General features: G+C 47.2%; 1 protein-coding gene across 2 annotated transcripts in view; it reads left to right on the top strand.

The window, feature by feature from the left end:
* The first annotated feature begins 476 nt into the window (after nucleotides 1-476).
* Nucleotides 477-11013, top strand: part of TCN2 (transcobalamin 2) — a 122829-nt gene continuing 112292 nt past the window's right edge. Inside the window, exon 1 of one of the 2 annotated variants that reach the window (XM_078667069.1) lies at nucleotides 477-714. The gene's annotated coding sequence lies outside the window, so the exon portion shown is untranslated. The remainder of the gene's footprint in view (nucleotides 715-11013) is intronic. The other variant, XM_078667070.1, reaches the window with a different exon arrangement.

Here is an 11013-nt window from a genome sequence, read left to right as displayed (position 1 = left end):
CTGATTATCTGCCATTTTAGCTCCGCCCCATTGATTAACATTAGCCACGCCCCTTCATTTGCATGTTAGCCCCCCCGAAATTAAGACCTAGTTGCGCCCCTGGTGTACCCCTCTATTGGCATTTTGGTGCAAAAGTAAAACACGTGAAATACAAACAGTCACCAAATAATACCTGATATGGATTACCTTCACGTTTTTTTACATTCATTGTTCAGAAATTGATCCGTTTTATTTGACAGTAAAATTCAGGACATGAATTTGGGCACACGTTTCAATGTAAGCTTTGAATTACTAAGGGTACCAGACCCGAAGAGACCCGGCCCACTTAAAGCCCTCCTTTCACCAGCTCCCTCGACTGAAACCTGTGCCTTTTCAGCCAATTCATTTGAAAACCGCTGCAAAGTCCACCTTTCACTCTTCTTGAACCGGAATGTTTTTTTCTGGGTGAGCTAAGGGTGGGTAGTAAATCACATCTCTCCTTAACGTCCGCACTCACATCATACGCGTCTCTTCCCTGGTCGCCTCGATCGGCAGCGCGTACCCTTTAAACTGCGGTCCTAAAGAAATGCTGACTACAGTGGGCGGGGCTTGATGGTAATGAGGAAAGTCATGTGAACAAAGCAGAAGACACCAAAACAAAGTCCGACTTTCCGTTCGTTCTCCAGATACCGGCGGGTAAAGCTTACTGCTCCGAGGGCGGGTGTGCAATTACAGGTAAGGAGTACGGGAGGGCAGTTCGGGGGGCTTTAGCAGGGATATTGTTTAATGCCTAGGTCTTCTGCCTAAATGTAAATTAAAAATACAAAAAAGATAGAACTGCGTCCACAGCAGCCATGCTCGCACAGGGTTCAGATAGTTCTTAAAGTTAACGCCCGCGGGTGTCTTGAGTGAAAGTGTGTATGTGTTTTCTTCCCACGTTTGGGACGTGAATTTGTGAGGTAGCCCCCTGGCAAAATGTAATCATGACAAATGTTTAAATCCTGACTTTCGCATGACTTTTTTATGCACTGTGTGTCTAGCATTGTTTTGTTTAGGTTAAAATTAGACTAATGTATTGTCGTCCTCATACGGTGGGGGTCATGCTCTTTTTGCTGCAACCCACAACCTCCTAGAAAGCAACGTGCTCCACAGAATTCATGAGGTCACCTTTGCGAACCTGTAGCACCCTTTTTTCCAATGAATTGAATGGGATCCCCCTCTGAATCATATGGTCTCGCCCTCAATCGAGAGCCATTTGATGACAGGTATGGACGTAACATGCCTGATAACAATGATTTGTGGGTTCAGAGTCCACAGCGGAATCACGGTCCTTGCTCAGGTGGAGAGAAGTGCCCTCTGCCGGCTTCTGTAACTGGTCGAAAGCAAGTCTCTTATGACTAGTCAAAGGTGTGAGATGAGTCCTCGGTGAGTGAGATAGTGTACCCTAGGTTAGGGATATCTGATTACTTGGTGACACGAGGATACCTTGTTGATAGTTTAGGATTTTATAACAAACAAACAAAATCACACACACAAATGAGTTAATTCTGGGAGCTGTATTCTTGATTCACTTCAGATAGACACATTTAAAACTCCATAAGGCTATGTTTTTTTTTTTTTACAAATATTTTTTATTTAAATGTTTTGAAAAATGTAAATCAAAAGGCAAGAAGATAATGACCATAAGGAACATAAGTACCGAACATAAAATAAGTGAAATAAGCTGTAAGAAAAGCAGGTGGGTATTGGTGAATGTTTTTGTCGTTCTTGTAGGATTGTGACATCAAGATGCATGTTAAACATTCCTGTTTCAATAAAGAGAATAATAAAGACAATAATATGTTGAATGGCATAAATTTCAACACAGGGTTTCACCTTCCAGGATAGAAGTTTCTCAGATCAATCTGCTTAATGGAAGGTCTGTTACACAAGCTATGTTATTTACAGGCTTTGTTTTTTTACAGAGAATATTCAGAGTTAAGCAGGACCAGCAAATCCAGAGATTTAAGTCACGGAAGCCAATTTTAATTTTGACTGTCTAATTTAGTGTTAGGGCTAATAGAAAATGTGCAAACATACAGATAGAGTCCATGTCCCATGTTTTATGGTGTGACTGCCCTATTAATTGTGTCCCAGAATGAGTGGCGTGCTGTTTGGTGGAGACACCTACTGCTGTCCTAACAGTGAGGATGGCTCCAGACAGTGGAACAGCCCCCACGCTGGTGTGACTGAGCTGGCTCTATTTTTGGAAAATCTCCATTAAAATGGCAGCTGGTTTTCAAGAAAATTAGTCTCGAGCACGCTAGGTGTGAACAGCCCTGAGAAAAGTCACCAGTAACATGGACACCTACATGGTCCCTCCGGCGGCCCTGCCATGTTGTACCATTTATTACTGCTTTGCGACTCCTGTCCCCCAAAGGGACACAGGTTGGCATGCTGGAACATGAAGACTGATATAAGGTCTACTATCCTGTGCGGCCCTTCGTCCCTGCATTCACTTTTTTGTGCACAAAGACGAGCACAGTTAAGTCATGCCTCATCTATATTTGAGGCAACCCGGAACTGCAAGGAAGCAAACACTGGGCTTGCAGTGCTGTACATTGGAAAATTAGCGCTGCGAGGCCTACAGGGAGCAAACACACAACCCTTTAATGTAAGACCATTAAGTCTGATTATCACTAAGGGCCATATGTATCATAGTACCGTGTTGCGAATTCCAAATAGCGAATTTTAAGGAATCGCTATTTGGAATTCGCAAAACTGTATCTATGTACAAAATCGCTATTAAATAGCGATTCTTTACCATTCCTAATTTGCGATTAGCAAATTGCTAATCGCAAATTACCCATTCATTTCTATGGGCCAGGAGGCCCATAGGAATGAAGGTGCAATTTGCGATTAGCAATTAGCTAATCGCAAATTAGGAATTTCTTCAAGGGTGTAGGGGTGTCTCAAGAACACCCTGCTGCACCCCTGAAAAAGACATTTGGGGGCATATGGCGCACATACATGCCCTAAGGGCATGTATGGGCGTCATATGGCACCTTTTTGTTTTTTGGAAAAAAGCTTTTTGACAAGAATTCGCAAATTACCACCAACTAGAAGTTGGTGGTAATTTGCGAATCCTTAATGGCATTTTTTGAATATTTTTTGTTTGATACATTGCATTTAAGGAATCGCAAAATTTGCGATTCCTTAAGTGCAATCGCAAAATAAGGAATTGCAAATTTTGCTATTCCTTATTTTGCATCAAACATGTTTGATACATGCCATTTGTCAAATTAGCATTCGCAAAGGCCGAAATTCGCAGAATTTCGGCCTTTGCGAATGCTAATTAGCTTGATACATATGGCCCTAACAGCCTGATTCATCAAGCCGAATTGCGCTCACAAAGGACCAGATTCTGAGAATCTGGCCCTTTGCGAGCGCAATTTTTGCATTTGGGATTCATCATCCCAAATGCAAAAATCGGTAATTGCTAATTCGCTAAATTGCGAGGAATTACATTTAAGGACTCTCTATTTGAGATTCCTTAAATGCAATTCATCAACCATTTTTAAATTGCTAATTCGCAATTTCGGGCCGCTATTTACCGCGAGGTCAAACCTCGTGGTAAATAGCGAAAACTTAGAAAAATGCTTTTAAAAGCATTTTTCTAAGTTGCATGTTGCACACACACATGTCCTTGGGACGTGTGTGCGCAACACCACTGTAAATTACATTTCAGGGGTGCTACAGGGTGTCCTTTGGACACCCCTAGCACCCTTGAAATCGCTATCTTATTTGCGAATAGCAAATTGCTAATCACAAATAAGGAATGAATGGGGAGATATTCCTTATTTGCGATTAGCAATTTGCTAATCGCAAATAAGGAATGTGTAGGAATTGCAATTTATTTAGCGATTCCTACATGAATACCGTTTTGCGAGTCTGTAATAGCGATTCCTTATGAATCGCTATTAAAGACTCGCAAAACACGCCGATGATGAATCAGGCTGTAAGTCTCCACTCATTCTAAGGGGCTTGCGAAACCTGCAGTTTATCTTTTGATACATCTGAAGTTGACTGATGTCTGACGAATAATAAAAGCAGAAGATTTTATGCCAATCCATAACTTGCCTCCATTTTGCACTTTCCAGCTCCTTAGCCTCTGCATGATGCTCATTCACGTATCTTCACCCATCTCGTCTCTTTGACCTCATTGGAGGTGTCGTCCTCATCTACCCTATGTTATAGACCCCTGCTGTCCCCGGAGAGATCGGGCTTGGTGGGTTAGTTCTGGCTCATGAAGCGCTTTCTTATTTGCTTACGTGGTTTCCCTTTTACACCCTCGGCTTCTTGCCCTGCTGATTCGGCACATGAGAAGAGCAGGGATTGCAACACTTGTTTATGAGTTCACAGTGAGGGCCCTTTAACTGCTGAGTGATACTGTCAGGAGTTACCTTTGAACCCAGATCTTTCAATGGTCCAGCCGGACCATTGCTGACCTTTGGCCTGTAGAGAATGCGTCTTCTGCCCGTTTTGCTGCTCCTATATCTGCTCTCAAGACCTACAAATAACAAGTCACACAAAATACCTTCAGCTGTAGCACGAATAAATATTCATCTTTATTTTTATAATATATGAATTATTAGTCACGATAGCGCGGAAGGTAAAGTTAATGAGTTTTTTAAGCCATCAATTCTGTGTCTCTCTAACTGTTGCCCTGGGGTACCACTGTTGCTTAAAAAAACACTGCAACACTAGGCATGCCCCGAATATTGTGATAATGTGGTGTGCTCAACTTGTATGACTTAATTAAAAAAAGCATTGGCAAAGCCAATAGGCCTGGCTTGCATTTTGAGTCCGGGCTACAACATTTCAAATAAAATGCTTCAGTGCAAATACGGAAGGAATTGCTTTCTAAATATTGTGCATTTATGTGATAAAGATGTGATATGTGATGATTGAGAGTATTTCTGAGATGTAAAATAGTTCCTGGTGCATTGGAATGCCAACGTTTCCTAGCAGGCGATGTGGTACACTACTAAACAACCAAAGGCGGGTTGTGAGAGGACCACTCCAGGGTAGAGCCAAAGCCCACTCCATGTACAGGTTAAAGAATTGGTAACAATAGTTCTTGCACACTGCTGGCAGGGAAAGGTCACCCATCAGTGAAAGGGGATTTTTTGCTCTCCTCTCGCTTACAACCGCGGAGAGGATTTTCTGAGGTGGAAAGTTGAGATAACTAGTGGGGTCTTTTTGCTCCTCAGCTGCAGCTTCAATAGTGGTAGCTTGTAGGTTCACTAAAATTCAAAACTGGCCCTCCAAATGCGGGTCCCGTAAAGACTCCTAGTGGTTATTTCTCCCAGGCCTCTCTCCCTTGCCTCCCTCATGCAACAGGTTTGATTGATTTTGGTCCACTATAGATGGACCTGGTAAAGAGGTCTACCAGTGGCCTCCATACTCTGCTTCAACATAGGCGACACTGTGGTCAAAGTACTGCTGAATCACTGTCAGACTTCCAAAATCACCTGTTAACTCCATCACTGGTAGGCCAAGGACCTGCAGCCAGTGACCAGCAAACGTCCTTCAGCTCGTGTTCCTCTTGACCAGATGCTGGACAGGAGTAGACTCCTGTCCATGCCAACCTTGCATCAAGGTAAGCTCTGCACCACAACAAGTGGGCCTAGTACAGGATTCTGGTAGCAGCACCAGCATCACGAACCATTGACTGCTTCAGAGACAGGCCTGGCTGGTTTAGTACTGTGGCAGAAGGACCCTGCTCCCCTAGCTCCTAGTCAGATCCCAGTTCATGTGAGGTCTGGTGAAGACTGTCAGCACTGTCTGTAGTTTGGTGCAGTGAGCATTGGTTTTCCCCACCGCGCCTTCCTCAAAGTGCAGCCCCAGTTGTAAGTGAAAGTTGTGCATAATTGAAGCTATTCGAAAGAGCCCAACCTTCTAGGAGCTGGCCAGCCCTACAGCTGCCAGGATGCGCCACAGTGGATGTATTCCTTCAGCTAGGGCATACCTCTCTACCCTTGCAGTAGCTAGAACAATTGTACTGGATTCAAGTTCTGGCATATGGCACGGCTCCTGACTGATGGAATACAGCCACATTGTATGTCTAGCATGGAAGACTATTCCAGGAGGGGCCAGGGATAATACCAATGTTTCGGTGCAAATCTCAGTTTTTAATTAAATTGTACCTTCATTTGGTAAAAGGTGTCTAAATTAACGCAGTTTTCTGCTCCCTCTTTAGAAAATGATTTGAGTGAGACCATGAACAGAAACCTTTTAAGTTCAAAACTTTTTCTTCAGTGGTAAAGAGAGTACATGGAAGTCAAAAACGCCAGAGGGACTTAGAGTAGAAAGAAAAGGATGGGCAACAGAACAGAACAAGCATTGGCAATGCCAGTACATCTCTCCTATACAAGAGCTGTTGGCTCTGGCAATGTGGTTTTGCCATGTTGTAAACCAGTATGGCTGCTCTTCAGCATGGCTAAAGGTTAGTGGTGTGATGTCTTAGAGTGGAGTGGGGGGAGTAGAACACTGTAGACTGGATTTGTTGGAGTAGGGGGAGCAGAGTGTCATAGAGGCAAGTAGAGGTCAGCGATTCAGTGGCAGAGAGTGTTGTAGAGTGCAGTGTCATAGAGAGCAATGTCATTGACTGGAGTGACGTAAAGTGGAGTGGCATAGAGTGGACTAGGGTGGAGTGGGTTGGAGTGGATGGGACTGGAATAGATTTGGGTGGATCGGAACAGGTAGAGTGCGTTGGATTGAGTGGAGTGGGGTGGATTTGAATGGGTAGACTGGTAGGGGTGGATTGGATTGGAGTAGGGTAGATTGAAATGGGGTGAGGTGGATTGGAGTAGCTTAGATTGATTTACAATCAGTTGTATTGTATTGAGGTGGGGTGGATTGGAGAGTTGTGAATTAGATTGTTAAGGGGTGGATTGGAGTGGGGTGGATTTGACTGGAATGGATTGGACTGGAGTGGGGTGGATTGGGAGTGGTGGGCTGCATGGATCGGATTGAGTGGGCTGCATTGAAGTGGGGGGGGCTGGATTGGAATGGGGTAGAATGGGGTGGATTGGAGTGGGGTGAATTGAGTAGGGTGGAATAGAGTGAGGTGGAATGGAGGTGGTGGATTGGATTTGCGTGAGGTGGGGTTGATTGGAGCGAAGTAGATTGGATTGCAATGGGGTGAATTGGATTGAATTTAGGTGAACTGGATTGGGGTAGGGTGAGGTTGAGGTGGATTGGGTTGAGGTGGATTGGATTGAGGTGGATTGGATTGGGGTGGGGTAGATTGGATTTGGCTGGATTGGATTGGTGTCGGGTGGATTGGATTGGAGTAGGTTGGCCTGGAGTGGGTTGCTTTGGACTGGAGTGAGGTGGATTGGACTGGGATGAGGTGGATTGGATTTGGGTGAGATGGATTGCACTGGGGTGCAGCGGATTCAAGTAGAGCAGATTGTTTTGGTTTGGAATGGGGCGGATTGTTTTGGGCAGATTGCTTTGGGGCAGATTGTAGTGGGGCGGATTGTAGTGGGGCGGATTGTAGTGGGGCGGATTGTAGTGGGGCGGATTGTAGTGGGGCGGATTGTAGTGGGGCGGATTGTAGTGGGGCGGATTGTTTTGGGGCAGATTGTTTTGGGGCGGATTGTTTTGGGGCGGATTGTTTTGGGGTGGAGTGGGGCGGATTGTTTTGGGGTGGAGTGGGGCGGATTGTTTTGGGGTGGAGTGGGGCGGATTGTTGTGGGGCGGATTGTTGTGGGGCGGATTGTAGTGGGGCGGATTGTAGTGGGGCGGATTGTTTTGGGGCGGATTGTTTTGGGGCGGATTGTAGTGGGGCGGATTGTTTTGGGGCGGATTGTTTTGGGGCGGATTGTTTTGGGGTGGAGTGGGGCGGATTGTTTTGGGGTGGAGTGGGGTGGAATGTTTTGGGGTGGAGTGGGGCGGAATGTTTTGGGGTGGAGTGGGGCGGATTGTTTTGGGGTGGAGTGGGGCGGATTGTTTTGGGGTGGAGTGGGGCGGATTGTTTTGGGGTGGAGTGGGGCGGGTTGTTTTGGGGTGGAGTGGGGCGGATTGTTTTGGACTGGAGTGGAGTGATTGTTTTGGACTGGAGTGGAGTGATTGTTTTGGACTGGAGTGGAGTGATTGTTTTGGACTGGAGTGGAGTGATTGTTTTGGACTGGAGTGGGGCGGATTGTTTTGGACTGAAGTGGGGCGGATTGTTTTGGACTGGAGCGGGGCGGGTTGTTTTGGACTGGAGTGGGGCGGGTTGTTTTGGACTGGAGTGGGGCGGGTTGTTTTGGACTGGAGTGGGGCGGGTTGTTTTGGACTGGAGTGGGGCGGGTTGTTTTGGACTGGAGTGGGGCGGGTTGTTTTGGACTGGAGTGGGGCGGATTGTTTTGGACTGGAGTGGGGCGGATTGTTTTGGACTGGAGTGGGGCGGATTGTTTTGGACTGGAGTGGGGCGGATTGTTTTGGACTGGAGTGGGGCGGATTGTTTTAGACTGGAGTGGGGCGGATTGTTTTAGACTGGAGTGGGGCGGATTGTTTTAGACTGGAGTGGGGCGGATTGTTTTAGACTGGAGTGGGGCGGATTGTTTTAGACTGGAGTGGGGCGGATTGTTTTAGACTGGAGTGGGGCGGATTGTTTTAGACTGTTTTGGCCTGGAGTGGGACTGATTGTTTTAGACTGTTTTGGCCTGGAGTGGGACGGATTGTTTTAGACTGTTTTGGCCTGGAGTGGGACGGATTGTTTTAGACTGTTTTGGCCTGGATTGGGACGGATTGTTTTAGACTGTTTTGGCCTGGAGTGGGACGGATTGTTTTGGCCTGGAGTGGGACGGATTGTTTTGGCCCGGAGTGGGACGGATTGTTTTGGCCCGGAGTGGGACGGATTGTTTTAGACTGTTTTGGCCTGGAGTGGGACGGATTGTTTTAGACTGTTTTGGCCTGGAGTGGGACGGATTGTTTTAGACTGTTTTGGCCTGGATTGGGACGGATTGTTTTAGACTGTTTTGGCCTGGAGTGGGACGGATTGTTTTGGCCTGGAGTGGGACGGATTGTTTTGGCCCGGAGTGGGACGGATTGTTTTGGCCCGGAGTGGGACGGATTGTTTTGGCCTGGAGTGGGGCGGATTGTTTTGGCCTGGAGTGGGGCGGATTGTTTTGGCCTGGAGTGGGGCGGATTGTTTTGGCCTGGAGTGGGGCGGATTGTTTTGGCCTGGAGTGGGGCGGATTGTTTTGGCCTGGAGTGGGGCGGATTGTTTTGGCCTGGAGTGGGGCGGATTGTTTTGGCCTGGAGTGGGGCGGATTGTTTTGGCCTGGAGTGGGGCGGATTGTTTTGGCCTGGAGTGGGGCGGATTGTTTTGGCCTGGAGTGGGGCGGATTGTTTTGGCCTGGAGTGGGGCGGATTGTTTTAGACTGGAGTGGGGCGGATTGTTTTAGACTGGAGTGGGGCGGATTGTTTTAGACTGGAGTGGGGCGGATTGTTTTAGACTGTGGGGCGGATTGTTTTAGACTGGAGTGGGGCGGATTGTTTTAGACTGGAGTGGGGCAGATTGTTTTAGACTGGAGTGGGGCGGATTGTTTTAGACTGGAGTGGGGCGGATTGTTTTAGACTGGAGTGGGGCGGATTGTTTTAGACTGGAGTGGGGCGGATTGTTTTAGACTGGAGTGGGGCGGATTGTTTTAGACTGGAGTGGGGCGGATTGTTTTAGACTGTTTTGGCCTGGAGTGGGACGGATTGTTTTAGACTGTTTTGGCCTGGAGTGGGACGGATTGTTTTAGACTGTTTTGGCCTGGATTGGGACGGATTGTTTTAGACTGTTTTGGCCTGGAGTGGGACGGATTGTTTTGGCCTGGAGTGGGGCGGATTGTTTTAGACTGGAGTGGGGCGGATTGTTTTAGACTGGAGTGGGGCGGATTGTTTTAGACTGTTTTGGCCTGGAGTGGGACGGATTGTTTTAGACTGTTTTGGCCTGGAGTGGGACGGATTGTTTTAGACTGTTTTGGCCTGGATTGGGACGGATTGTTTTAGACTGTTTTGGCCTGGAGTGGGACGGATTGTTTTGGCCTGGAGTGGGACGGATTGTTTTGGCCCGGAGTGGGACGGATTGTTTTGGCCCGGAGTGGGACGGATTGTTTTGGCCCGGAGTGGGACGGATTGTTTTGGCCTGGAGTGGGGCGGATTGTTTTGGCCTGGAGTGGGGCGGATTGTTTTGGCCTGGAGTGGGGCGGATTGTTTTGGCCTGGAGTGGGGCGGATTGTTTTGGCCTGGAGTGGGGCGGATTGTTTTGGCCTGGAGTGGGGCGGATTGTTTTGGCCTGGAGTGGGGCGGATTGTTTTGGCCTGGAGTGGGGCGGATTGTTTTGGCCTGGAGTGGGACGGATTGTTTTAGACTGTTTTGGCCTGGAGTGGGACGGATTGTTTTAGACTGTTTTGGCCTGGAGTGGGACGGATTGTTTTAGACTGTTTTGGCCTGGAGTGGGACGGATTGTTTTAGACTATTTTGGCCTGGAGTGGGACGGATTGTTTTGGCCTGGAGTGGGACGGATTGTTTTGGCCTGGAGTGGGACGGATTGTTTTGGACTGGAGTGTCTCACTAGCGGGACGTATGCGCTAGCGCATGCTCTCAGAGGCTCGCCCCATAAAACATAGGGGAACAAATGAGGGATTTTGTGTTGGGGCAGTAACTTACCTCATCAAATATTCTCTTGTAGTTTTCTCTCAAAACCCATTTTGTCAGTGTAGTGACAGCAGATGTCCTTCAGGTGGGGAGCCAGGGTGTTAAACTGTTTCATACAGCCGCATTCATGCAGTTGACTTCAGTCCATCCAGGAGCGATTGAATTGCTTCCACACTCAAAACCATGTAGGTCTTATTGTTGTGCCATACTCTCTATTGTAGAGGATCACATAGCAGCCCTTCTACCCATCTCAGAAATAACCTTGCGGATCACTTGGGGTTGATATCTCGTCTATAATGTCAGCGCAGTGGGGTCAGGGAAGAGAAAAACACGATAGTTGGAAGCATCTTTGAG

The sequence above is a fragment of the Lissotriton helveticus genome, chromosome 11, assembly GCF_964261635.1.
Source record: "Lissotriton helveticus chromosome 11, aLisHel1.1, whole genome shotgun sequence".
Classification (NCBI taxonomy): Eukaryota; Metazoa; Chordata; class Amphibia; order Caudata; family Salamandridae; genus Lissotriton; species Lissotriton helveticus.
Note: the sequence above shows the minus strand (reverse complement) of the source record. Positions and strands in the feature narration are given on the sequence as shown.